Genomic DNA, 24740 nt, shown 5'->3' with positions numbered 1-24740 from the left:
CGTAGATCATTTTTATGATATCAGTAGAAAGTTCCACCTTTACAATACTCACAACATTTAATCTTACAACGAAGTTACAGGTATATGTTTCATCCCTCTTTGTTTTAAGATTAAACTTTGTAAGTATTGTAAAAGTGGAACATTTTACTGATAATATCATAAAACCGCTCAGAGTTCGATTTGCACATCAATTTTAAATTCTTGGGTATATATTTTGACAAGTTATACTATATTTGTGTTACGTGAAAATATATATATAAATAAGTGTAGTCAGTGCGAGTAAGGATGCTATTTTTAACTGTATCGCTGCACCTACGTCAGTAGTTCGCAAAGTTGCTGGACATGCTCCTGAAGTAGAACACATTAAGATTCTAAGTAAGCTGTTCCTTGCTCTAACCTTCATGCTGAAACAATGGCAGAGTCCTTTGAATGCAAGTGAATGATCAAGTTGAACTACAAGGTACTTGACAGCTGAGGAGAATTCAAGTTGTCTTCCTTCCCAACAGATATTCAGTTTATAGTTTGAAGCATGGTTGCAAAGATGAAACAGCCTCCAATAAAGTGACTAAAAGGAAAAGAACAGAAACACAAGAATGCAAGATGTTGCAGTAAAAAACCATTAAGCAATATTGTGCTCCTTATCATCTAGATCAGTAATTCATATTAGCAACATTTTAATCATAAGCAATAGAAATCTTCCATCTTTGAGATGTACAGCCATTACAAAGATTTAAGAATACATATGAAGACAAGTATGGACTGAAGATTATTCAAGCACGCCTTTGATTTCAAAATTTGGCCTGAATCAACCTTAGATATACATGGTTTATTGTTACAACATTGGCTGTCCAGCCTCTGAATGCAAGGCCCTTTGTGATGATACAAGTACAGTACGGGAAACTTTTAGTGATACTTCGGCTCCTTAGTGCTGAATCGGGAGACCTCGGTTATCTTCGAGATTCGCATTGGCCACCTTTGACACAAACTATGAATTGCCGTGAGACATCTGACATACACTCTACGTACTAGTACTGTTGTTGTTTACACAGCAAAGCTAAAATATAGAATTCATGCCAGGAAAAAGATTCGCATCGTGAAATGTTACACAGTATAATGTTATATAATGTGTGTGTAACACAGTTGTTGGCATAAGATAACAAAGGTTTAAAAAACTCATATAGATTAATCATACTATCGATTCAATTTAGATTTCATTTCCATTCAGTTGGCAGTATTACCGGAACCGGGGTAGCTCCCTCCATACTCCTCAACACTGTAAAACGAAGTATTACTAAAAGTTTTGCGGACTGTAGTCAGTTCTCCTTCTTACATTTGTATACAGATGTAAGATGACTCTTGCAGGATAAAATTTATCTCATCCTGTAGTGTAGACCAGTGGTAGAATGTCAGCCTCCACTTCCCAAGAGTGTGGGTTCAAACCTGACAGAAGCAGTCAGATTTTTGAAGAATGGAAAAGTCCATTCAGCACTCCAAGTTGTACGGTGTCAGTAAGTATGATCTCTGGCGACACATTTGATGTTCACCCAATACAATGAATTAAAACTCAAACATGGATCATCCAAGAGAGATCCGGTTTTACTGCCATCCGGTAGTGTAAAACAGTACAGATCTAATTTGGGTCAAAGTTCAGAATGACTCGTTGACATTTTCCTTTCAGTTAAATGAACCAAACTATTTTCTCCAGGAAAGTCCCACTGATGTGATTTCAGACCATGATTAAATTTATTCAGTTAAAAAAAAACTCGAGGACTGGGAAATGTTTACGAATAGGAATGTAACATTTTTCAACATTTCATAGTTTTATTTCAGAATTAGATATTCCTGTGGGTGCAGTTATGTCTTTGGAAATCACTGGATGCTTACCTAACTGACACAAAAATTTCAGAAAATGTTCACCTATTCCTGAAAACATCAGCTGCTTGAGAAATCCCTTTAGGATTACAGTTAATTTTACAAGAGAAAAATGTGAACAGTTTATAGATATCGCATCTGATCGCAACTTGAAAAGTACATTTAGAAATGCAACACTTGCCAGATCCTCAACTCATTCAAGAGTAACCAAAATTCCCAACCATACTGTTAAAAATTGGTCCATTTTCTTCAACATAGCTCTGCAAAATCAGCTTTTCAAGATATTCTGCAACCACAATTATACTGCTCAGCAGAATTAAAGGAGAACCTGATATGAGGCTATACCTTGCTCACAAAGAACCAAACTTCAAAAAACTCATCTCTACTTAACAAGCACATGCATCACATTGGTCAAGAGTAAGTGAAATTGTAAATAGAAAATTATACTTGAAATATGTGGCATGTCTAAGAAATTTGGTGAATGGTGCCATATCAGAACGGCAACATAGCGCAGGGACACGCGCATGCACATGGCGAGAAGTACTAGCTAGCTTGGAGTACATGTGACCGGCAGGGTAATCCCGCTGTTGGCAGTAGAATGTAGTCAGTGTGAGAGGTAAGGTCACAGCACAATGGAGCAAAACGTAAACATCAAGTTCTGCTACAATTTGGGAAAAATGCTGACAGACACGCAGTAAATGTTGCTGAAAGTTTATGGGAGTGAAGCTGTAAGCAGAAAATATGTTTATGAATGATTCAAACACTTTCCTGGAGGGAAGGAAACGACTAAGGATGAGCCACATTTGGGTCAGCTGTCGACAAGCAGAACATGATGCATGATCAGATGAGTGTGGTACAAGATCGGCAACTGACTCAACCATTACTGCCAGAGGAACTGGATATTATAAAAAAAACGGTGCACACCATTCTCTGTGATGATTTGGGTAAGTGGAAGATCTGTACTGGTTTGTGTCACCCAAGCTGACAGATTATCAGAAAGTAAAACGGATGGAAACTACTGGAGATTTCATTACCCTGTATGACCATGATTCATCCTTTCTCCAAACCATTGAGCATAGAGAACGAAACCTGGTTCTAGCAATTTGATCCGGAATCCAAGCGACAATTGATGGAATGACACTCACCAGCTTCACCATTACCAAAAATAGTCACCTGGAAAAGCCCAATGTCAAAACACTGTTGGCTGCCAATGTGTCAGCCATCCAAGAACATGTTACAACCATTCTGCGATCAATTTTAAAGATGTCTTTGCTGATAAGTCCCAAAAGTTGCATGGACATTGGTAAACGTGTGTTGTAGTGGATGGTAATTGTTTTTCAAGGGCAATAAATCTTATATGAATTGCGAAGAATTCATATAGCACATGCCAACGTAATGTTAAGTACAGAACAAGAAATGCCAGCTGGACATCGGTGGGAAACGAATGCGCAACATTCAACGTGAAACTGCACTTGTGTCTGGTTGGTCATTTTTGTTCTGGACTTGACATATCTTCGGCATGTACTAAAGGTGCTTGACACAATATAATAAGCTGAAAGTTTATTCCAAGTACAATGTGGTTGTGAAAGCTAAATATTCATTCACAAAACTATAATTCTCTGGCATCATACAAGAAAGCTGTAATCCTAATTTTTTTTGGAAGTTGCTTTACGTCGCACCGACACAGATACCGTACGTCTTGCGGTGACGATGGGACAGGAAAGGGCTAGGAGTGGGAAGGAAGCGTCCGTGGCCTTAATTAAGGTACAGCATTTGCTTGGTGTGAAAATGAAAAACCACGGAAAACCATCTTCAGGGCTGCCGACAGTGGGGTTCAAACCCACTACCTCCTGAATACTGGCCGCATTTAAGCGACTGCAGCTATCGAGCTCAGTCATCCTAAAAGGAATGAGATTTTATTAATACTGCACACTGACATAACTTTCACTGTCCCACAAGACTCATAGTGTGAATGATGTTCTTGTTGTTCACAATCATAAATGAGTTAGTTCCATGTACTACCCATGCCACAGAATTCTTTACAGTTTTCCTCCAACATGTTTCAGTTTCTTTTCTTTCTTTCCAACATTTATTATTATTTATATAAAATTAAATAGGGGCTGCCTAGCTAGGGTAGTAAAGTTGAGCTTGATTCACCCAGAAGGACATGGGTTTGATTCCCCATCAGGAAGCTGAAAATGTTTAGAAATAAGCCTTTCACTTCCGGAGAGTGACAAGATCGAGGGGTTCACACGGCCAACACCAGGAAAGAGTACTAGGCGACTTCCTAAGGCAAAGGCAGTCAGACAGAGTCAACTACTCAATCCCACTTAGTGCAGAAGTTATAGACAGTGAATGCTTCTACCACCCACTTCTCCAAGAACTTTTATGTCCTGAATGGAGATGACTCCTTTTGGCTCTTTTACATAATAATTAGATAATAATAAATCACTTTACCTAAAGCACTACACCACGCGAGTTGGCCGTGTGGTAAGGGTCACGCAGCTGTGAGCTTGCACCCGAAATATAGTGGGTACGAATCCCAGTGTCGGCAGCTCAGAAGATGGTTTTCCGTGGTTTCCCATTTTCACACGAGGCGAATGCTGGGGTTGTACCTTAATTAAGGCCACGGCTGCTTCCTTCCCACCCCTAGGCCTTTCCTATCCCATAGTCGCCATAAGACCTATCTGTATTGGTGCGATGTAAAACAAAATAAAAAGTAGCACTATAAATCAAATTTCAAATGATTTCAAGAGTGAAAACATTTGTATAAGGTTCCACCATTACCAGCTTTTATGGATCAGAATTCTGTTTGATGAAAACATTTGGGAACCCCTGACCTTGAAATTTGTCGCAATTCTTTCTTTTCTTGTAGCTGTGCATTGTAAACTGTTTTTTTTCTTTTTGGCAGCCACCGCTAATTCAACTCTTCACCTTCTGTAATTTGGAACATTTTGTCTGACATTCAGTCGCATAAGGTCTTTTCCCTACCAACATCATTTCTTTAAAGAGTATCCTAATTTTCACACCAACCTCCACCATCTCCACATTACTGTTCACTCTGATGGAAATCATACGACAACTGGAGAGGGGATGTGATATAGTTTGAGAAAGAGTGGCAGAGCGTGTCTAAACTACCATTTCTATGTCATTAAGTATTTAAAAAATAACATGTCTTAATATTATACAGAAAGATAGGAACATGGATAGGACCACCACGGAAAAGGATAAACAAATGACAGCTCAGTGTGGAAACAAAGAGCAACAGAAAGAAGAGACAAGGGGAAACATTAAAAAAAAGAAAAAAGATTAAGACAATCTCCACATCTTCACACACCCCCTCTGCAGTCTTCATGTATATGGGTATCAAGGCCATTTCTTCTACATCAATTTCTTTTCAGCTTAGGACAGCTCATTCCCTGCTTCCTAGCTGAACCAAGAAGGTGGGCTTTGGCAATCACCGAGGAGCCATCATAACCTATCATCATTTTTGTAGTTGAAACAGTAGGACAAGAAAAAAGCCAGGCAAACACAGGAAAGGTGAAGAGACAAAGATAAATACATGTGGTAAAAGACCAAGAATACAGGACAAACACAGAAGGAGAAAAGGAAATCACCAGTTCTATATACTGTTACGTGCCAGCCCCTTTCGGTACTTCCAGGAAGGGGCTAGTGACTCAGACCACCGGGGATCTCCCACCCGGCTTGTGGGGTGGGGCCGGCCTTTCCGTGTATCGTTCTCGTCGGCTGGCTTACCTGTGAGTTTCTTGGAGATTCAACGGGAATGATCTGCCTCTAACCAACTCACAAATCTTCTGGTTCCCTTTGCTTGAGCTATAAAAGGGAAGGCTAGCCATGGACAGTTGGGCTCCATGGTGGAGCTATGGTCAGTTGGGCTCCAGGGTGGAGCTATAGTCAGTGTCAAGCTCCGTGGTGGAGTTAGTGTTGGTGCTAGACTCTGTGGTGGAGTCCATGTGAGACTCAGTGTGTTGGGGTTTAGTGGCTGGGCTGAGGGTGACAGATGTGCTGGTTGTCGCTAGTGTCCGACCAAGGTCTGAACCAGGAGCTGTGGTTGTTGGTAAGCGAGCGTCCAAGAGTGGCTGGAGTGAAGACGTACGGAACGGAAGACTGTGTAATATGTGTATTTCTGTGGACTGAGGGTCGCCGTGAGTCAGCGAGGGAAGCCGCCATCCTGAGTGTGAGGGTAAATGGATCAGTGATTTCGCTGTTGTATCGTCCTGCTGCTGAATAATGTTGAGCTATTTAGTTGTTCACTGCATGTGACTGTGTGAATTCCTGGACTGTCTGTGGAGTCGAACCAACGAACATTCATCGTGTGTTGAGTGGCCCATAGCCCTGTGTTCAGATTCAGCGGTCTACACACAGCTGCTGTATGAGGTGACTGGACCTTGGGAAAGTGAAAGTAAGGATTAACCGTTCCCAGGTATAGCAACGGGCCGGACCGCCTGCTGTGCTCTAAGGAAGAGAGAGACTTGTAAATAGACAGTAATTAGTAAGAGTGGCAATTCATAGCTGATTAGAATTGTGTGTGTGTACATTTATTGGGCCAACCTAAAATAAATTAGAGCAATGAAACAGACAAAGTTTTATTCGTAAAAATATGTAAAGGAACGAACAAATTAGTGATGGGCAGTCTGAGACAAGGTCTCGAGATTTCTCGGGATTTCTTAAGACTAGCGCAGGCACTATTTCTCGCGAGAAATTTCGAGAGACCTCGAGAGCGTTGTCCCCGCATTGCGCGACGAGCAACGTGTCGTAGGCCTACAGGTAGTCGGAGCTGAATGTTGTTTGTGCCTAGTATGCGAATAGCCAACCACGGACCTTCTCCATTTCGTAAATACGTGTCAACAAGCGACTAGGGCGTTCATTTCTACCGAGGTCTATTTTGAAGCAGTATAAAATAATTATAAAGGATACCCATTCTGGCATTGTATGCACTGGTAGGTACACGAATGAGTTGTTTAAGTACAGAACCTGACGGGTACTCTAGGTACACGTACCTGGATACTAGAGGCGTGCATTATTCGAACTGGAGACGAGGCAAGATGCGCCTTGCTGCATATGCAACCACCATTATGCATGGGTGGAATGTGTAATCTGAAATGCTTCAGTTTGCTCCAATTCTTTCGACAGGTAGGTTGTACATCGTTATCAGACCCCGCATTCAATAACATATGACCACTGCTTGTGTTTACCGATATTTTGGTGACAGGGGAAATAATTCCTTACAATAGTGATGGGCAACGCTCTCGCTCGACACTCTCGAGACTGACGTCACGGATCTCGAGACTCTCGCGAGAATCTCGAGACCGATCCTCCTGTAGTGCAAGCTGTGCGATGTACCAGTAACTACGACTGTAAACTTGATAGTATATCATTGGCAGTTATTGCGTGAAATAATGTTCTCATATGGAAACGTGTGAGCCAATACATTTTGTCAAAAGCCTGGAAAAGTACTGCATGTTCAACTATGAACCCCTTAATACCATTAACGAACGTGAAAACAGAATGTCAATATCTTAAACTATTCACGACTTATTTCAGGTGGACATCATAGATGAGTAATCCTGTATAATTTGTGAATAACTGCAGATAAGATGTACACCTAGCCGGATACTACAGGCGCGCATTATTCGAACTTGGGACGGGGCAAGGTGTGCATGGCTGTATATGCAACCGCCATTACACATGAGTGGAATGTGTAATCTAAAATGCCCGACTAGCTCCAATATTTCGACATGGGTAATGGGCAACGCTCTCGAGACGATTCTTCTGTGCTGCGAGCCGTGCGACGTCCCAGTAACTACGAGCGTAAGCGTGATAGTATATCATCAGCAGTTCTCATTTGGAAACGTGTGTGCCGATAAATTTTGTCAAAAGCCTGGGAAAGTATTACATGTTGAACTATGAGCCACTTATTACCATTAACGAAAGTGAAAACAGAATGCCAGTACTGTATATTAAACGGTTCAAGAGTTATTTCAGGCGGACATCATAGCTGAATAACCCTTACGTTATAATTTGTTAGTAACTGTAGATAGGACGTACACCTGCCTGAATACCTCGCAATTGTTTTCGGCAGGGTAGCTTCTTTTGGTGCAGAACAAGCCGGAGGTGTTCTGTGTCAGTTGGTGGTGGTGGTGGTGGTGGTGGTGGTGGTGGTGATTAGTTTTTAATAGGAAGTACAACTAGGTAACCATTCTCTATACACCACTAATCAGAGAGAAAAAATGGAAGAGATCCGACATTTCGAAAAATGAAGGTGTCGGCCAAAGGAAGACAAGGGCCACGAAGGGTATGAAAATGAAAAACGCCCTAGGCCTCGAGTGCTCTAATACCGTTGGGGTCGGAAAAGAACAAGAGTTGACCGAGGGAGGTCGGATAGGATCAGGGTGCGAAATCGGAAAAAGAATGGTTGGGGGGGGGGGAGAAGGATCGTAGGGCTAACTACTAGTGTTTATTTCAAACAGTATATAGGGGTATATAATTCCCTTCTAAGTAAATTACCCCCTCCCCTTAAAAATGTAAATTTAAAATGTTTTTGTTTGAATTCTGTTGTTACAACAAAAATGATGTTCAATGGAAAATTATTTCCGGGTTTCAGATGGACTTGCCAGAATGAAACATGAAAAATAGACTGCATGTTCGGAGTTGCCACTGCTGCATTGTTGTATTGCTCAAGGTCTGGCAGTCATCCTATTAGTAGTATTAGTAGTATTAGTAGTATTGCTGACGTTTTTATGAAAATATGCTCAGTAAAATACATTGATTTCAGTAATGTATGTGTTATATTTTCCCCATTGTATAATGAAACATTCCCCCCTGGGCAATTTTAGTGGGGGGAACCTTTGAGATAAAATCATCGGCGGGGGGGAAAACCCTCGCTTCCCCCCCCCTCCCCCTGCGATTTCGCACCCTGGATAGGATAGATGAAGGTGAGGAGCCTGGCACAAGTAAGTGGAAGCAATGTCATGACTCAGCTGAGGGCCCCGTGGTCGCCAACCCACGCTCCGAAGTTAAGAGCCACTTTCAGTCGCCTCTTACGACAGGCAGGGGATACCGTGGGTATTATTATACCACCCCCACCCACAGGTTTTTTGTGACGATTCCCCTTCATAGATATTATGCGTTTTTAAGCAGTAGCGAAGATTGGGAATTAAAGTGAGGGGACAAAAAAACTGCACAGACAACAAGAAGTACCCGGGATTGTGGGATAATGCGACGAGGGTGAACATAAAAGTGAAAAAATCTACAAAATGGTAAGTATTTGAAGCTCTCTGAGCGAGTTTCGACAGAGAGGTAACAGTTTTCGAACTTAAATGCGGTAAGAAGATTTTTTTTTTTGAGATGTTGATTCAATACTATACAATAAAACTTTCATCAAAGGAACAATTACACATGTATTACCATTTAATAGAAGTAAGGCGTGATAAAACAAAATAATTTATTAATTGACTACATACTAAGAAACTAGCAGACACCATAGAGACGGTCAGACAGACGAATGCGCACGGCAAGTGGATGAATCATACCTGTGTTCATAACTTTGGCAAATAAAAGACTGCTACCCTTCCTCACAGCACATGCAAATGCAAAGTCTTCACTACTTGTTGTGGCGCTATACATATCGGTTAGCCGCGACAAACGACATTTTGTGCGTATTTCCGTCAAAACGTTTGTAATGATTTAACCCTGGCAGTAACATGTCTATAAACATCGCTTAAGTAACACCACACGTCTCGAAGACGTGCCACTCAAAGCCTTTTATTTACGGTTACGTTTCGGTAGGCGTTATGCTCTAGAAATAGTTCGCACCGATTGCAAGTTTTATTGAATTCGATCATTTTAATTTACAAGGAAATTGAACGACTGGAAATGTACAAGGAGTGACTACAATAGAAAGTCTGAATTTGATATAGGCAAACGAGAAAGAAACATAAAATATGAAAACAGTGTGTCCATGATAAACGAAAATGTGAGTCCATTAAACATGAATATCCATATACAAATACTCAAAAAGTAATCAGGATTCAAACACTATCACTACACACGCAAATAAAACACAGAATTTCAGAAACTGAAGCATAAGAGCAGAGGGGATAACTCTCCGCTCCCTTTGAGCGCTAGATGGCGTTCATTCGCACGACATGTCAGAAAGTAGTACGGTGTAATTGTCAGGGTTAAGAAAATAGAGTAAGAGCTGAAAAGACAACAGGGCTTGAATAAATTGCTTTTAAAAATAATTACCAGTTTCAGTCGGCTAAAATGGAATACAAATGCAATGTTTTCTCCACAAAGTGGGGCAACTGCCCCCCCCCCCCAGGATCATCCCGTAAGTATTTCTGCTGACGTCTTTTATTCCATTAGAATAAACAACACAGCTGGCTGTGCTATGTGGCATCTCTTCAAAATAACGCACATCCATGACTTACGTTGCCTTTTGGACATCGTCTTAAAGTTGTCGCGTACAATTAGACACAATTACGCATTGCGCCGTCATATATCGAAGTACCTACTTATGACGCGAGTACTCTATAATATTGTAAAGTAGTGATGGGCAGTCTGAAACGAGATCTCGAGACTTCCCGAGACTAGCGCAGACACTATTTCTCGCGAGAAATTTCGAGAGATCTCGAGAGCGTTGTCCCCGCATTGTGTGGCGAGCAGCGTGTCGTAGGCCTACAGTTAGTCGGAGCTGAATGTTGTTTTCGCCGAGGATGCGAATAGCAAACCACGCACCTTCTCCATTCCGTAAATACGTGTCAACAAGCGACTAGGGCGTTCATTTCTCTCATTTCTAGCGAGGTCTATTTTGACGCACTATAACAATTATAAAGGATACGCATTCTGGCATTGTATGCAGTAGTAAAAACACGAATGAATAGGCTAAGTACAGAAACTGACGGCTACTGTAGGTACACCTACCTGGATACTAGAGGCGTGCATTATTCGAACTCGAGACGAGGCAAGATGCACCCTGCTGCATATGCAACCACCATCACGCATGAGTGGAATGTGTAATCTAAAATGCTTGAGTTTGCTCCAATTCTTTCGACAGGTGTACATCGTTATCAGACTCCACATTCAGTATCATATTATGACCACTGCTTGTGTACCGATATCTTGGTGACGAAGGAAATAATTCCATACAATGTTATAGAGTATTCGCGTCATATGTAAAGTTAGCACAATTACCCAGCAACAACAAGAGTACAACAAGCAATTCCATGGGAAGGAAATATTACAAGAAGTACTACTAATTTAACATTCTAAATCCAGCATCATCATACACAAATTCAGTATTTCCAGTGCGTAACACTACCGCTTACAATACCATAGGTTGACATTTCTACTAGCTTAACATTATAAGTGATAATAAAGTACCGAGCTCTATAGCTGCAGTCGCTTAAGTGCGGCCGGTATCCAGTATTCGGGAGATAGTAGGTTCGAACCCCACTGTCGGCAGCCCTGAAAATGGTTTTCCGTGGTTTCCCATTTTCACACCAGGCAAATGCTGGGGCTGTACCTTAATTAAGGTCACGGCCGCTTCCTTCCCACTCCTAGCCCTTTCCTGTCCCATCGTCGCCATAAGACCTATCTGTGTCGGTGCGACGTAAAGCAAATAGCAAAAAAAAAAGATAATAAAGTGAAGTTAAGCCATCATTACCCTACAACTATAACGACAAACCACAACGAAAGAAAATATGATAAGAAATACTACTAGCATAGCGTATCGAAGAGGAAGTGCGACGTCTTCACGAGTTACCGTGGACCGCCGCACAGATGGCACTGCCATCCACAGTGATGTCTGAGCGAGAGGATAACAGAGGCATTATCGGGACTACTACTTCAAAATCTACTAAGAAACTCAAGCATGCAACTTACGTTTGAAAATGATTTCATCTGCTGGACACTTTGGAATATTTCCTGGATGATTTCGCTGCCTTCGAAGTAACCAGCTCCCTTCTTATCTCCTTCGTGCGGAAGAAGAATCGACATTTCAAGTAGTGAAATACGAGTTTTGGTAGCAAACACAGCACATGATCTTCACAGCACCCCAACTGCGATGACTTCACTTTAATAACATCTAATTTATCCAAGCACTCGAAGAAAGTATCACCCCATAAACTATCCATACACGATAGCTTTTCCGCAACATTTTCCACTCGCGACAACACATTATAAACACTTTCCAACGCATACGTGAGATATGTGGCGCTTTGCATTGAGCCGTAATCTTTAATTAGTGTTAGGGAAGCAGGCACACTATCAGTTGGTTTGCCGAAAAGGAAAGGACGACATAAATCACACTGAATCACTTTTGAAATATTCCTCACTATGTATCCGGCTAAATGATACACTAAGCACTCTTTGTTACAATTCCGCCCACTTAACTCAGGTAAACTGTTTTCCCAGTCTGGTATTTGAATGTCATTTTCGATGTTCACAATTTTTTCCCTGATTTCATCTACAGCTTGTGTCTTCACTTCATGATTTTTACTTTCAATTTCTCTTGCAAGAATACGCATTTGATTAACAAGAGACGTCAATGGGGATTCAGCTCTGTACTCACAGTTTCCGGCAGACGATAAGGCAAGTTTAGACGGTACGTAAATAGACTGCAAAGTGTGTAAATGTAGAAAGTCAATAGTGGACGGATGCTCATCACAACTTAGTGATCGCAGGATACCGAAATGACGTTCTAGGGGATCTTAATTAAATTTTCCTGTCAAAACATAGCTATAATTGTGTTCCCACAAATATTCAGACACTTCTAAGGTACTTTCCACGGTAACCTTTAAGGACTCCAGTGTCCTTTGCGAAGCGAATGAATTTTGAGTATCTCTGAGAACATTCTGTCATTTAATTAATGTTTCATGTGCCTGTGATCCTTTATACAGTGCTTGAGTGGGAATAGACGAATTTAATGCGTCAGTCAGACAGTTTAAATCGCTTGTGAAAATTTCCGTTTGTTTACTGTCTTCTAAACCTTGTGTTTTAATACCCCGATAGAATGCTATACCATTAGCGACTGATCTACAGAATAGTTGAAATGCCAGTCTTACATTCATTCGCTGAAACGAATTAGGATCCAAGTGGGCAGAGGTCAATTTGTAGCAAACTTTCAGTCCGGAAAATTCAGGAGACGAGTCACATTCGTAAAATTTTCTGTAGAATGAATAATCAACAATATTGCCATTATAATTAACCTGTCCTTTGTCATGAAAATGATTTCTTACACATTTAAATATATGTGGCTCGTCTGAAAATGCCCATAATTTTCTGTTGGAGTTAGCTGGATTGGAAATATAACACTTCAGATTCTTTATGTTACCAGATATTCCTAAGCATTTCCACAACTTTTTATTCGACTGGCTACCATCCGATGTGAAACCAATGATTCGGACACCTACTTGCTCTAATTGTATGATGACTTGAATGAGAATGTTTGCAATTATATCACCAGGGGTGGCGTTCCGGCTAGCATATATCGCTATGGGTTGTATCCAGTTATATAGAAAAGGAACAAACATAAAAACTAGAGCATGATTTGCCAACTGACCCTTGCTTTTATCTTCAGTAAATTTCCCCAAATCAACAAAACAATTCACTTGCAACGATTCCGAGTTAAAGCGAATTTCTTCTCGTAACTTCACCTCGTCAAATATCAACATCCCTAAGCGTTCATGTTCCTCCTTTCCATGAAAAAATCTGCTATGGCAGCGGTAGCATGCTCATTTATGCCGTACGAACATTTTAGGCCCGTAACCAAATTTCTCAAGTGGGATTCAGAAGGCAAAGCCAGCAAGTCATGATTTAAACAGTGCCGATAACCCTTGGGAGACTTCATTTTTAAAAGAAGTGCATCAAGAAGAAATTCATCACTATATCTCATTCCTTTTTTACTTTTCGCTTGACATTTCTTTAACATTATATTGACTATAATTTTCTGTTTTTTTGCTGAGAGAACCGAATTGTTTTGACTCAGTGAAATTTCTCTTTGATTTTATATCAGAAATGTCTTTTTCAAGCAAATGTATCCTAGCTTTAGCGACATTGAGTTGATTTTGCGTTCTAATGAAATTACGTTTATGATTCTTCAATCTCCTCTTTAACAGCGCAATTGTTTACCTAGCATCTGCGACATTAGAGCTATCTTCAACTACTGAGCATACAGGTTGATCACTATCACGGATATTTACGATCTGTTCAGGGCTTTTATTAGAGAAATCTCTTCGTGTGGATTGCCTATTCGTGGGGGAGTTGCGTTTCTTAACTGCCTTAGAAATATACTTGGGTAGATTAGGAAATATGTGAGGAAATGCTTCTGGTTTTAATTTCCAGCGCTGGCTTGATATCTCTACTCTTTCACCATTCACCGTAAACGAGTCTTTTACTAGAAAGTCATCGCAAAAATGAATGTCACAAACGAAACAGTTATGAGTTAATTTTCGGTCTTTTCTATGGATAGCCTTCTCCCATTTCAGTAAAACACCACTTTCTGTAGGGGGCCTAAAGAAATGCCTACCTGAAGACGATCGGTCATATCCAGATCTGCAGCCGGGTAAAAAACACGAGGGCATGATGTGATAGTTTCCTCCCGCACTGATATACGTTGCCTTATAGCACAATAGCGACAAGGACCGAGGTATTTAAAACATAACACTTCTCACACAACTCAATCGTGAATACACTAATGATGCAAACTGTCGAAACATCTCTGACAGCGACTATAATGAGCAATAAAAATTACTACATCTGAAGGCAAATATAACGCGGGCTAATGGCCAAGGGTCTCTGTTGACATCGCAATCGCCTGCGCTGCCACCAAGCGGGTGTCCCACCAACCTCTTGAGCTCTCTTACGGGCGAACGGAGAAGATGTCGCACTTCCTCTTCGATACGCTATGCTACTAGTTTAACTTTCTAAATCCAGCATCATTTTACACAAATTCACACACAACTTAAGTATTTCCATTACTTAACACTATGGCTTACAATACTATAGGTTGAACTTACTAATAGCTTAACACTACAAGGTATATTAAAGTTAAAACACAACTACCCAACAACTACAACAACAAGAATACAACAAGCAATTCCATGGAGAGAAAATATTAGAAGAAATGCTACTAGTTTTTAACATTCTAAATCCAGCAGAAAATCACAAATTCAGTGTCCGTCATTTACAGCTTTTACTTTTCACTTTACAGTAGTACTAATCATCTTCTTAAACGACGTGATATCGGAAGAGAATCTATCAAAGACTGCTGCAGGTAATTTATTCCGATCCCTTATGGTCCTGTTCACGAAGGAAAACTTGCCCATATCAGTATGCTGGTTATTATTACACTACTGTAAGTGACCATTGCCACCGGGATATTTCCCATTTGCGATGTATTTGTTAATAATAATAATAATAATAATAATAATAATAATAATAATAATAATAATAATAATTAGGTACTTCGGTATATGCCAGTGCAATGTGTAATTGTGTCTACTGTAGTTGTACGCGACAACTTGAAGACGATGTCCGAAATGCAACGTAAGTCGTGGATGTCGGTTATTTTGAAGAGGTGCCACATAGCACAGCCCGCTGTGTTGTTTATTCAAAAGAAGTAAAATACGTCGGCAGAAATACTTCTGTGATGATCCGACACTTAAAAACACATAATATAAATGAAGAGGAATAGTCACAGAACACCTCCGGCCCGGTCTCAATCACAAGAAGCTACCCTTCCGACGATTGTGAGGCATCCAGGTGGGTTTGCATCCTAATAACAGTTATTAAAAAATATACGGGTTATTCAGCTAAGTCCGCCTGTTGCCATTTCTTTATGGATGCAGTATTTTTGTATCCGTCTCTTGGCACAGGTCAGAGCAAGTGTAGCTTCCACCGAAGTCCCAGTCTCATCCATGGCTGTGACAATATGGAAGCTGCTGGGGTATGGGTGGTGCTGAATAATGATATTTGGAGCACAACTAGTGCGTCTGAGTGTTATGACAGGTGTTGCTCATAGGATCAGTCGTGCTGCAGTAGCACCTTCTGGTCCAGTGAGTAAAGCAATGGCAAACTACCTCACTCCTCATCTTGGCTAGTACGCCTCATTTAGGCTCTGCCATTGGTTTCTGCGGTTTCCCTATAACTGCATAGCCTTTGGTGGTCCTATTTGAGGATCCAACCAGCCTCTCGGCTGATGACCTAACAGACAGATTCAGGTAAGAAGTCCACCTGAAATAACTCGTGAACAGTACTGGTATTCTGTCTTCACTTTCGTTAATGGTATTAAGGAGCTCATAGTTCAACATGCAGTGCTTTCCTAGGCTTTTGACAAAATTGATCGTCACACACGTTTCCATATGAGAACTGCTTATGATAACAATCAAGCTTACACTCATAGTTACTGGGACGTCGCACAGCTCGCAGAACACGCGAATCGGTCTAGAGAGCGTTGCCCATCACCCCTGCTGAAAGAATTGGACCGAGCTCGATAGCTGTAGTCGCTTAAGTGCGGCCAGTATCCAGTAATCGGGAGTTAGTGGGTTCGAGCCCCACTGTCGGCAGCCCTGAAGATGGTTTTCCGTGGTTTCCCATTTTCACACCAGGCAAATGTCGGGGCTGTACCTTAATTAAGGCCACGGCCGCTTCCTTCCACTTCCTAGGCCTTTCCTATCCCGTCGTCGCCATAAGACATATCTGTGCCGGTGCGACGTAAAGCAAGTAGCAAAAAAAAAAAAAAAAAAAAAAAAAAAAAAGAATTGGAGCAAAGTCGGGCATTTTAGATTACACGTTCCACTCATGTGTAATGGGGGTTGCATATGTCGCAAAGCACATCTTCCCCGTCTCAGGTTCGAATAATGCACGCCTCTAGTATCCAAGTAGGTGTACATCTATCTACAGTTATTCACAAATTATGCGCAGCTTAAGATGTCCCCTCCAAATGAGTTGTGAACAGTTTAAGATACTGACATTCTATTTTCAATTTCGTTAATGGTATTAAAGGGGTTCATAGTTAAACATGCAGTACTTTCCCTGGCTTTTGACAAAATGTATTGGCTCACACGTTTTCATATGAGAACGTTATTTCACGCAATAACTGCCAATGATATACTATGAAGTGTACAGTCTTAGTTACTGGTACGTCGCACAGCTTGCACTACAGGACGATCGTTCTCGAGATTCTCGAGATCTGCGACGTCAGTCTCGAGAGTCTCGAGCGAGAGCGTTGCCCATCACTTGCTCAGACGGTTAAGGCGCTGGCCCTCTGACCCCAACATGGCAGGTACGATCCTGGCTCAGTCCGGTGGTATTTGAAGGTGGTACGTCAGCCTCGTCTCAGTAGATATACTGGCATGTAAGAGAACTCCTGTTGGACTAAATTCCAGCACCTCGGCGCCTTCGAAAACCGTAAAAATGTCGTTAGTGGGACGTAAAGCCAAAAATATTATTATTGAGAGTAACTGTAGTTATAGTGTATAATTAGCCTCTTATTTCCTGGGTTGAAATTGCCAGATATATTTCAGGTTTAGTTTATGATTATGATGTTTGTTGTTTAAAGGGGCCTAACAGCTAAGTCATTGGCCCCATTTCACTTTTAGTAGGAATGTAGTTCATTACTTAACGATAATAGAGTCTCTAGTTGTTTCTGTAAGCTATAAAAATGTGACACTGAAAATTTTTGTGCAACACCCAGCTTCAGATACCACCAGCCGCCACTGATTTTCACTGTTAAATTTTAAGAGGTGCTTTTTTTCTTTCTTTTTTACAAGTTACTTTACGTCGCACCGACACACATAGGTCTTGTGGCAACGATGGGACAGGAAAGGGCTAGGAGTTGGAAGGAAGCGGCTATGGCCGTAATTAAGGTACAGCCCCAGCACTTGTTTGGGGTAAAAATGGGAAACCACGGAAATCCATTTTCAGGCCTGCTGACAGTGGGGTTTGAACCTACTATCTCCCGAATGCAAGCTCACAGCTGCACACCCCTAACCGCACGGTCAAGTCGCTCGGTAAGAGTTGCTTTAGAAACATTTATAATGCGGAGTTAATGCGATTAAGTTGTGGCTTGTGGTTGCTTGGGTTTATATATATAAAATAACTTGTCCTGACTGACTGACTGACTGACTGACTGACTGACTGACTGATTCATCATCGCCGAGCCGAAACCACTGGACATAGAGAAATGAAATTTTGGGGATACATTCATATTAACATGTAGGTGATCGATAAGGGAGGATTTTTGGATATTCTTTCGCTATGGGGGTGAAAAGGGAGGTTAATTTTTTTAATGAGAATATCTATACCTCAAAAACTTAAAGGTATAGGTTTAGAAACTGAAGATATTACCGACCTGAAAAAAAGGTATTTGGGATCTCCTTTAAAAATAAAGAAACATGTACTTTCTGTTTTTGGAAAATCCAAATAGTGGAGGGTTGAAAGGGGGGGTGAATTTTTAAAATGAGTGTATCTATATCTAGAAACTTCCAGACTTTACAGATGTAAAAATTGGTACTTACAATCTACTAACAAAATGAAGAAACACGTATTTTTTTGTTTTCGGAAAATCCCAACAGGAGGGGTGAAAATTGGCTGAATGCCTTTAATAAAGATCCTTATATCTCAGAAACTGAAGATGTTACAGACCTGAAAATCGGTATTAGGGATCTCCTTTATAAATAAAGAAACATGTACTTTTTTGTTTTTAGAAAATCCAAATAGTGGAGGGTTGAAAGGGAGGTGAATTTTTAAAATGAGGGTATCTATATCTCAAAACTTTAAAAGTTTACAGATGTAAAAATTGGTACTTAGAATCTCCTTTCAAAATAAAGAAACACGTATTTTTTGTTTTCGGAAAATCCCATGAAGGGGGGTGAAAACGGGAGGGGGAAATGGATTGAACACCTTTTATGAGGAGACTTATATCTCAAAAACTGACGAGGTTACAGTCATGAAAATTAAAATTTGGAACCTCCTTTAAAAATAAAGGAACACGTATTTTTTGTTTTTGGAAAATCCAAATAATGGGGGTGAAAAGGGGGGTGAATTTTTAAAATGAGTGTAGCTATATCACGAAACTGTAAAAGATTACAGACGTAGAAATTTGTATTTAGAATCTCTTTTCAAACTAAAGAAACACGTATCTTTTGTTTTCGGAAAATCCCAATAGGAGGGGTGAAATGGGGTGAAAAATGGTTTAGTGCCTTTAATAAGGATCCTTATATCTCAGAAACTGAAGATGTTACAGACCAGACAGTTAGTATATGGAATCTCCTTTAAAAATACAGAAACATTTTTGTTTTTGGAAAATCTAATTAATGGGGGTTAAACAGGAGTGACAAATTGGGGTGAATTTTTAGAAAGACTATATCTACAGCATATCTCAGAAACGTAAAATGTTACAGACGTAAAAATTGGTATTTGGAATCTCCTGTTAAATTTAAGAAACAGGTATTCTCGGAAAATCCAATGAAGGGAGGGGGGGGGGTGAAAAATTAATTAAATTAATTGTATGAGGATACTTACATCTAATAAAAACTAAAGTTGTTACAGACAAGACAATTGGTACTTAGATCTTTTTTTAAAAATGAAACGCGTTTTTTGGGGGGGGGGGGGCGGGGAGTCATCTTTGGGGGCGGGTGTGAAAAGGAGTTGAATTCGTTTCATGAGGACACATATCTCAAAAACTGAAGTAAATCGGTATTTAGAAGATCCTTTACTATTAAGGAAACAAATATTTTTTGTCGGAAAATTCACTTAAGGGGGGGGGGGGGTAGTGTGATAGTAAGTGAAAAAGAAGTGTATTATTTTAAAGGGAATACTTATATCTCAAAACTGAAGGTAACACACGTGATCAATGGTATTTGGAATCTCCTTTAAACATAAAAACTACTCCTTTCTTTTTTTTTTGGGGGGGGGGTAAATAAACCGCGGTGGAGTAAAAACGAAGGGGAGACCAATTGATTTGACTGTTTCTAATGTACTAATAAGGAGCCTCCGTGGCTCAGGCGGCAGCGCGCTGGCCTCTCACCGCTGGGTTTCGTGGTTCAAATCCCGGTCACTTCATGTGAGATTTGTGCTGGAAAAAGCGGACGCGGAAGAGGTTTTTCTCCGGGTACTCCGTTTTTCCCCGTTATCATTCACTCCAGCAACACACTCCAATATCATTTCATTTGTCATTCATTAATCATTGCCCCAGAGCAGTGCGACAGGCTTCGGCAGCCGGCACAATTCCTATCCTCACCGCTAGGCTTATTCATTCCATTCCTGACCCGGTTGAATGACTGGAAACAGGCTGTGGATTTTCAATGTACTTATTCTGATCATAAACCGATCATTTTTAATCTTTTCTGTAGTGATGGGCAGTCTGAGACTAGGTCTCGGGATTTCTCGAGACTAGCGCAGGCACTATTTCTCGCGAGAAATTTCGAGAGATCTCGAGAGCGTTGACTCCGCATTGTGCGGCGAGGAGCGTGTCGTAGGCCTACATGTAGTCGGAGCTGAATGTTGTATGTGCCGAGTATGCGAATAGCCAACCACCTGCCTTCTCTATTTCGTAAATACGTGTCAACAAGCAACTAGAGCGTTCATTTCTACCGAGGTCAATTTTGACGCTGTATAACATAACTGTAAAAGATACACATTCTGGCATTTTATGCACTGGTAGGTACAGTCGTTGCCTACGAGATATACAAGGCCGGGAAGTGGACCGATAGAAAAGCGGGTCGCAAGTAGTTTTACGAACGTCCGCTAGAGGTCTCGACATCTTGCTATGCTGCTCGCGCGAAATACATTCAATTAATAGTACATGTTGGTTTCTAAAGACGTAAAAATCTACAAATGATGAATTTAGGACCACCTAAATGTGATTTCGAGTGATTGGATGTAAAGTAAGGCACATTTAAGTGGTATTCGGAATTATTTTAGGCGAAGTCAAGTGCGATAATTAATAAAAGTAATACATTAAAAATGACTTACCGTGATCACTGCTCGTATCACTCACATTTTTAAGATCTTCCAACTTGTCCTGAAGTTCTTTTCCAAGTCATGAGCATCTGTAATTGTATGAGCTTCATTGTCGAGTATTGGTTATAAAAGTTTTGTAATGAGACTTGCAGTCAGTACTCTCTGATCACACTCGTCACATTTGAATGCCTCAATGAACTTTGGAACAACAAAAACGTGAAGTTTTTTTTAACTAAATTCGTATTTCCCAGATAACGTAATGAGTGACGCATATTCAACATATTTTGAAGGAAGTAAACAAATTCTTTTGAAGGGTAGCGTAATGCTCCACGATCTTTCATGAGGCACATCAATGGGCTGTCAGTAGTGGCCGAGGATATCTGCCCCAATCATGATTCACAGTTGGAATTTGCTTCCTCAACTCGAACGAGATAACCACATATCATGGCCAAGGAAGACAACTCCAGAGTGACAGGTTTTTTCTGAAAAGGCATGGTGTCATTCTTAATATCAATAGCATCTAAGATAATATAAAACTACCGGGCGAGTTGGCCGTGCGGTTAGGAGCGCGCAGCTTTGAGCGTGCATCCGGGAGATAGTGGGTTCGAATCCTACTGTCGGCAGCCCTTTAATGGTTTTCCGTGGTTTTCTATTTTCACACCAGGCAAATGCAGGGGATGTACCTTAATTAAGGCCACGGCCGATTCCTCCACACTTCTAGCCCTTTCCTATCCCATCGCCGCCATAAGACTTATCTGTGTCGGTGCGACGTAAAACCAATAGCAAAAAACGTCCATATATTTTAGGCCTATTAAAAATAGTACATCTGAAAGAAAATAGAATAATCGCGAATTGAATAGTTAGCTTACCTTCGAGCGTCTCATCAAGTAGGCCTATTTCCAGAACTGTTGCTGATCAGGATTACGATTGTAGTGTACTCTGGGCTTGATAGCCATTTCGTCTATGATAAGGGATCCTAACGTTTCCTCCACGCATGTCAAATTCATGGCTTCGTAATGGAGGTTTTCTTCAACGAGGTGGTGGTGATGGTGATTATTATTTTAAGGGGAAGTACAACTGGGCAACCGTCCTCTATATAACACTAATCTGAGGGAAAAATGAACAGATCCGACACTTAAAAAGGTGAAGATATCCGCCAAAGGAAGACAAAGAGACAAAGACCACGTGAAAATGAAAGAATCCCTAGGCCTAGGGAACCTAATACCGTGGGGTCGAAAAAACAAGAGTTGACCAAGAGGAGTCGGATAGGATAGATGAAAGTGAGGAGCCTAGCACAAGTAAGTGGAAGCAATGCCAGTATTCAGCTAAGGGTCCCGTGGTCGCTAACCCACGCTCCAAAGTTCAGAGCCCCTGGGGCCCTTTTTAGTCGCCTCTTACGATAGGCTGTGGACAGCGTGGGTGTTATTCTACCGCCCCCACCACAAGGGGATCTTTAATGAGGAGTGTTATTCTAGTTTCTTCGATTCGAAAAGCCAACATATGCCTAATTCGTGTCTTTTGATGCGGTAGTCGGAAGCAGTGAAGTGATCTTATGAATCAGTAACCAATAATCTGAAGTCTCAATATTTAAAATGCAGATTACAGACTCTGGATGACGTCCCAGGCGACCAAAGAGAACCTAATTTGCCCCCCTTACCCTCGTCCGGATGTAGCAATTATCCACTTCTCCTTTAAAACTGGATCGGCTGGAAATGATTGAAAACTACAATTGTTGTTCTTCTTCTTCTTCTTTTTAACGAATTGGACTTACAGTACGATATACCACATTTTATAGAGTATATGAAATTTACTTCGAGTTCATTTGAACACTAACAGTAAGTGAAATCTATAAGTAAACGTATTAAAAACACTTTTCTCCATATGTTAATACACTACAGCATATGAAAACTATAGCACGATGTCGAGACATCTGGCGGCGGTACTACGAACCTGGTTGGGGACGGTTTTTATGCTCAGAACTAACGCACACTTCCCGGCCTTGTATATCTCGTAGGCAACGGTACAGTACAGTGCAGAACCTGACGGCTACTGTAGGTACACGTACTTGAATACTAGAGGCGAGCATTATTCGAACTCGAGACGAGGCAAGATGTGCCTTGCTGTGTATGCAACCACTATTACGCATGAGTGGAATATGTAATCTAAAATGCTTCAGTTTGCTCGAATTCTTTTTGCTAGTTGCTTTACGTCGCACCGACACAGATAGTTCTTATGGCAACGATGGGAAAGGAAAGGCCTAGGAGTTGGAAGGAAGCGGCCGTGGCCTTAATTAAGGTACATGGGATAACATGGACAACCATCTTCAGGGCTGCCGACAGTAGGATTCGAACCCACTATCTCCCGGATGCAAGCTCACAGCCGCGCGCTCCTAACCGCACGGCCAACTCGCTCGGTCCAATTCTTTCGACGGATAAGTCGACATCGTTATCAGACCCCACATTCTATAACATATGACCACTGCTTGTGTTTACCGATATTTTGGTGACGAAGGAAATAATTCCTTACAATGTAATAGAGTATTTCCGTCATAATTTGGTACTTCGATATATGACGGAACAATGTGAAATTGTACTAGTTGTACGCGACAACTTGAAGACGATGTGCGAAATGCAACGTAAGTCGTGGATGTCGGCTATTTTGAAGAGATGCCACATAGCGCAGCCCGCTGTGTTTTTTATTCAAAAGAAGTAAAATACGTCGGCAGAAATACTTCTGGGATGGTCCGACACTTACAAAATATAAATGAAGAGGAATAATCACGAAACATCTCTGGCCCGGTCTGAATCACAAGAAGCTACCCTGCCGACAACTAATGTGACGCATCCAGGTAGGTTTACATCCTCGCAGCACACGAGAATTGGTCTCGAGAGCGTTGCCCATCACCCCTGCTGAAAGAATTGGAGCAAAGTCGGGCATTTTAAATTACACGTTCCACTCATGTGTAATGGGGGTTGCATATGTAGCAAAGCACATCTTCCCCGTCTCAAGTTCGAATAATGCACGCCTCTGGTATCCAAGTAGGTGTACATCCTATCTACAGTTATTCACAAATTATGCAGGGTAATTCAGCTAAGATGTCCATCTCAAATGAGCGGTGAACAGTTTAAGATACTGACATTCGGTTTTACTTTCGTTAATGGTATTAAGGGGTTCATAGTTGAGCATGCAGTAGGCCTACTTTTCCAGGCTTTTGACAAAATGTATTAGCTTACACATTTTCATATCAGAACGTTATTTCACACAACAACTGCCAATGATATACTATCAAGTTTACAGTCGTAGTTACTGGTACGTCGCACAGCTTGCACTACAGGAGGATCGGTTACGAGATTCTCGCGAGACTCTCGAGATCTGCGACGTCAGTCTCGAGAGTCTCGAGCGAGAGCGTTGCCCATCACTACTTTCCTGGGTTCGTTTTCAAGAGCCATCTTTTCCTTTGGAGAACCTTCTTGGATTACAGTAGATTCTTCTGGCATATAAATAAAAATTTAAACACATTTGAAATAAACGAAAGGTATAAGATTGACCGTACAATTGTTCACTTCTATAATAAGGTCAATAATACATGGAAGTATGTCATTCGTATCGCCAGAAGTCCTGCGCACTTGCCTACGGGCGACAATGGTGCTGGTCATACTGTCATCAATGACAATGGCAGCAGATGTAATTTACCGCCAAGTAGAGGTCTTGCATCTTGCTGTGGGGTCCAGAACATCAATAATAATACCTAAATTCAACTAATTTCACCCACCCTAATAATTATAATGTTCTGGACCGTCGTCAAAATGAGCGGACCGCGCTGGAAGCGGGTCCTGGACGGGTAATGACTACGATTGCAGTCCGGCCGCCGGTTCAGTACC

This window comes from Anabrus simplex, chromosome 2 (genome assembly GCF_040414725.1).
Source record: "Anabrus simplex isolate iqAnaSimp1 chromosome 2, ASM4041472v1, whole genome shotgun sequence".
Lineage (NCBI taxonomy): Eukaryota > Metazoa > Arthropoda > Insecta > Orthoptera > Tettigoniidae > Anabrus > Anabrus simplex.
The sequence above is the reverse complement of the archived record's forward strand: the minus strand, read 5'-3'. Positions refer to the sequence as shown.